The sequence below is a fragment of the Convolutriloba macropyga genome, chromosome 5, assembly GCF_964194025.1.
Source record: "Convolutriloba macropyga chromosome 5, txConMacr16.3, whole genome shotgun sequence".
Taxonomy (NCBI): Eukaryota; Metazoa; Xenacoelomorpha; order Acoela; family Convolutidae; genus Convolutriloba; species Convolutriloba macropyga.
In genome coordinates this window covers 33869922-33875258 of record NC_134472.1, presented here as the reverse complement: position 1 = coordinate 33875258, position 5337 = coordinate 33869922, and the positions used below count along the sequence as shown (strand labels likewise).

Genomic DNA, 5337 nt, shown 5'->3' with positions numbered 1-5337 from the left:
TTTCTCAGTCCTTTAAAATTAAGATAAACATTTGTCTTACAAGAAGATAAACATTTGTCTTACAAGAATCTTACAAGATAAAAATGTTTTGCAAGAATCTTGTAAGATCTTACAAGATAACCATCCAGTCTCGCCCAGGGCGCGCTGATAATAAGTAAAAAGAATCAACTTGCCTGAGTGCTTTGAAAGTCTAATTATTTTTTTAAAAAGTTTGCCCAAAACCTTTACATACTATTATGCTGAATCACGGAATAACAGTGTAAACTGTCAGCGAACTTCCCGTATAAAGTAAAGAACAAAATTTTACATATATTTAAAAATCAAGTTTACAGGTATAGATCTGGGTTAAGAAAAATCAGCTGGACTCCTTGACACTCCTCCAATATGGATGGAATTTACACAAAACTATTGGAACGCGATAGCTGTTTATTCATTTTAATAAAAAGCTTATTTGCATTTTTCATCCTCGTATAATTATCAGGAAAACATCTTTCATAGATAACTTTACAGTTTTACCAGAAAAACGCAATTAGAATGAAAGCCAGTTGGAGCGAGCGTGAAAAATACGACGGTCATCAATAATTACAAAATATGTCATGCACACTAAAAAATTTGGAGGTAAATTGATTATAAATTGCAGTCAAATTTACCTAAAAATTTACCTAAAAAAGTAAAAAGTTCATTAATTCAACTAACCAAGAAACTATCTGCAAGCAATCTCAACTACCTGTAATTATAGGTAAATGTGTCCACAATCTACCTAGAAATAGCAGTGCTAGCTTCCTAGAGTTTTACGATCAAAATCTTCATGCAATTTGCATGTAAAAATTGTAGGTTGAATTACATAGAGACTTCTTTTTGCAGGTGTATGAGCTCAAGATGTTATCAGATTTGAAACACCAGACTTTGAGAACTATGAGCGTATCAATCCTTTATTCGGTATCAACGGTATCAGATACAATTAGAAGTTAGTCAAGGAGTATTTTCTTCATCATCCCATTCAAGATGGAAACGCTGTTCCGAAATTGATTCCATTGGAAACGATGTATTGTAGTGAATTTTGCTTGATTCGCAGATTCTGGACAAGAAGAATTTTGTGCTATTTTTACCACACTGGATGATATCGTATAATTTTAGAGAGATCAATCAAACAGATTTCTCCCGATATGTGTGTGGTTTGATAGAAGCTCAGAATTAAATAACAAAAAAATACTCAACTACCACCAACTGAAATTTTCTGTAGCAAGATGAAAAACAACAATGATGTATTTTGCTTGGAACAAATAAAAATTTTTAAAAAAAAACATGCTGATAAAAAACCTTGGACTGGAAGGCAATAAAAATTTGACAAAGCAGAGGCTCAGAATAATTGAACAAAAAACAGATAAAAATTATATGTATATGAAAAAAAGGCGAATAGACGGCATGTCGACTTTTCGCGGATTGCTTAGGTAGTACAACAGCAGAAATTTTTTATCTACATTTGAGGCTAAGAAGAAAATGATTGTTTTCTACCACTCAGACTAAATTGCGACGTCCAAACTGGGCTATCTTCAATCATCGACGGATGCATATGTTTGTCTAGTGTAAAAGGAGAGTTCATGTTCACACAACTACCTCAAGATATGGATGACGGGAATACTCGTAGTTATTTTTACAAGTTTTGCAAAAAAAATGGTTAAAAATAAGGGGTTCTGAAATCATGGTCTAAAGATTTGCCGGTCAACTCTACCTCTGTGTATGAAAAAAGAGAGGCAATCAGTGCCGTATACGAAATGGGAGTAAAACACAGAGACTGCACAACATCAATCAAATAGGAATTTGAAAAACAATTTTGAGCGGCAATTCATGGACAAATTTTAATATATGCATTCGAAATGCAGAATATAAAAAATGACAAACAAAAAACGGCAGAAGCTGAAACGTCGTTAAGTGGATAGACTTGGTAATCATTTTAAAACGGTTTTGAAAACGATGGGTTGCTTCTTTCTTTTTTGGCCGTGTCCAGCAAAAGACTACTCTTCCCGAACATTGAAGACGGATTTCAGCGTGGAGAACTTGGAAGAGGTGTATCTGAATGGATTAGAGCTAAATGTTAAAGAGTTCTAACAGAGTCAGTAGAAGATATTGAGAACTTAAACGCAAATGGACTAAATGATTTCATTAATTCAAGTCATTCTTCTCAAACTTCAAATTGCAAAAATTCTTTCAACGAAAAATAGATTTTGGGGGCTTGTTTGGCGTCTTGAGGTCTCTGGGGAGTCATACCCTTACTTTGAAGATTTTCAACTATCGTCCAGTTTTCCAGAATTAGGACCTTGGACGAGATGACATTGGAGAGTACATAAATAGGTTTGCAGAACAGTACAAATACCATCCAGACAGGGGGAAAACAAAGTTTGCTGTTTCAAGCTGAAACGGGGACAAATAATCAAAAACGAATTATTTATTGCTTAAAATGGAGTCTATTTGGTTACTACATAACTCCTAGGGCCACTGCTTTGAGATGCGTGCCGCTGATGTTGCTGAAGCCCGTCGCGAAATAGATTAGAACTAAGAACCAACTGTCGTTGTGGAGACCGAGAGGTTGATAGAAAATACTTCCTTTCGTTATCAGATAATGCACCTTAGTCAACATACGAAAACAAAATATATGATTGGAACTCAGTTGGACAAATTTATCAACAACAGATTATTCAACTCCAATAAAGAACTGCCAGAGCAATTTTACAAGTTAGGACAGAACCGGTCGCTAGTTGAACACAAGGAACCAAATATTTTGTGGTTTTTCATCTACGATACGCCACATCTACAGTATTAAAAATAAAAACTTAATTTCTTCTCTGCTTTTGCGAGCAAAACATGTACCAAATCATTGAATTGTTTACCCATAAGTTCGCTTGGAACTTAGGGAAAACTTTGGGAAAACAGAGGAAAACTTTGAGTATGTTCTTCTACCAGAAGTGCAACCTGGCACTACTAGATAAGGCAGAGTGACTGCACTGATAATTTTGCAATTTCGCTACAAAACCCAGCAGCCATATCTTCAAGAGAACTTTCCAGCAGACAAGCTGCATTTCTGAGAGAACACGTGCAGTTTTTAAGGAAGGTGTTATATGCTCCAAGATGATCACTTTGATCTCAAAGACTAACTCTGCTACGGTGAGTAAAGGGACACAGTGAAGCCTTCCAGTAAAGGCATCATTCAAAACAACTCGCGAAGCCCCGAAACAAATAGAAAAGGCTGTTTGATGAGGAACGAGGATATTTAACAAAACGAGGATTAAACGTAGTAGACAACAGCAGGCAAAATCCGGTGGGAGCCCGACAGAGTAGATGGATCATACAAAATGTGTTGGCAAGTAACAATCAATTGCTTTGGCCGCTGGTCAGCAGGAAAGAAAACAAGATATTTGAATTTTTGGTGTGCGATTCTGCTGACAACTTTTAGGGGTTGTTGTTTGGCCATTTTCAGTATATGATCCGTTTTAATTAGTTGCAAAGGAATTTATGTGCTCACCGACCCCCGATATATCCATAGAAGTGATCAAAATGTCGGCAAACTGTAGAGCTCAATCCAAATTCTTCGCCCGACACTATCGGGAGAAACACTCGTCGACATTAGCCTGCCACCAATGTGTTGAAATAAGATCTGAAAACAAATGAAAACAAATTTCAAAACTCTTGAATGAAAAGTAAGCACAGTCATAATCGAACTTGAGTGCTTTTTATCGTTCAAGAAAAGAAGCCGTCATGATTTTCGGTTTTCAACATAATTATGTTGTGACTACTACGCTAATTTCTAACTTGTTGAAGTCCAAACGTACAGAAATGGAACGGAAACCATTGTTTTGAATTGATTTGCTTTTAATAACTCATAACAATATCAATCAATCTATTATCATTTTTTTGAAAAATTGTTTTCTCCTATGAACTGGTTCCGTCCAGCGGAGATAATGAACGATTTAGAAAGGAGGTCATCGTTAAAGTAAAACTGGCAGGAGAGCTCCGAAAGCAGTCAGGTTTTATCTTAGATTGCTTAAAACATAAGAGTACAGTTCAAAAGTATCAATCAAAGAAAAAAAGTTCGAACCGAGATCTTATTGATAATTCATTGAGAGAACTTGTTGGACATATTTGTTGTTCATTGGAATAATTAATCGCAGCTGAAATGCGAAAGTTTTTTTAAAAAAAGACTAGAACTTAGTGGGACAAGGAATTCATTACCAAATTAGCTGACCGTTTTAAAAGGGATTAATGGGGAAATGATCGATGTCTTTCCTGAGAAATCAATGTTCAATAAAAATTAATAAGTGGGAAAACGAGAAGTAAGTATCCAGCAGCGTTTTTTCTGGGTTTTGAAGAGGAAAGAGCTCAAAAAAGAACACTTTACATCATCAAGAGATAATGAAGAAAATAATGTATCCAGCAGCGTTTTGTTTGGGTTACTGAAATGGAAAAAGTTTTAAAGAAAGACACTTTACAGCGCCAATTGAATTGGCTTCAACGATGATCCAATACTGTAAAACTGTTGAAGTCCAAACTTACGGAATTGGACGGAAAGTATCGTTTTGCATTGAGTTCCTTGTAATAATTCATAGCAATATCAGCCAATTTGTTTGTTTGTTTTTTATTTTTTCCTTCTTTGAACTGTTTTTGCTCTAGCGGAGAAAATGAACGTTTTTGAAAGGTCATCATTCTAGTAAAAATGGCAGGAAAATTCTCAAAGAACTCAGGTTTTATCTTAGATTGCTACCTGACTAGTAAAAAAGCGAGCTTAACACCTAAGAGTACAGTTCAAAAGTATCAACCAAAGAAAATTAAGTACCAGCTGAGATCTAATTGTCAATTCATTGAGAGAATTTGTTGGACATATTTATTGTTCATTGGAATAAATAATTGCAGCTGAAATGTGAAAGTTTTTTATAAGAAAGACTAGAAAATAGTGAGACCAGTAATTTATTACCAATTTAGCTGACCGTTTTAAAAGGGATTAATGGGGAATGATCAATGTCTTTCCTGAAAAATCAATGTACAATAAAATTTAATAAGTGGGGAAAAAGAGAAATAGGTATCCAGGAGTGTTTTGTCTGGGTTTTTGCAGAGGAAAGAGCTCAAAAAAGAACACTTCACATCCTCAACTGAATTGTTTTCAACAGGTTCCCAATACTGTAAAACTGTTGAAGTCCAAACTTACGGAATTGGACGGAAAGTATCGTTTTGCATTGAGTTCCTTGTAATAATTCATAGCAATATCAGCCAATTTATTTGTTTGCTTTTTATTTTTTCCTTCTTTGAACTGTTTTTTCTCTAGCGGAAAAAATGAACGTCTTTGAA

At 35.1% G+C, this 5337-nt stretch overlaps 1 protein-coding gene across 1 annotated transcript in view; it reads right to left on the bottom strand.

Annotated features, from left to right (window-relative positions):
• LOC142339968 (uncharacterized) overlaps positions 1-5047 on the bottom strand; it is a 293075-nt gene extending 288028 nt beyond the window's left edge. The window contains exon 1 of the mRNA XM_075390342.1: positions 5043-5047. The gene's annotated coding sequence lies outside the window, so the exon portion shown is untranslated. The remainder of the gene's footprint in view (positions 1-5042) is intronic.
• Positions 5048-5337: the final 290 nt, after the last annotated feature.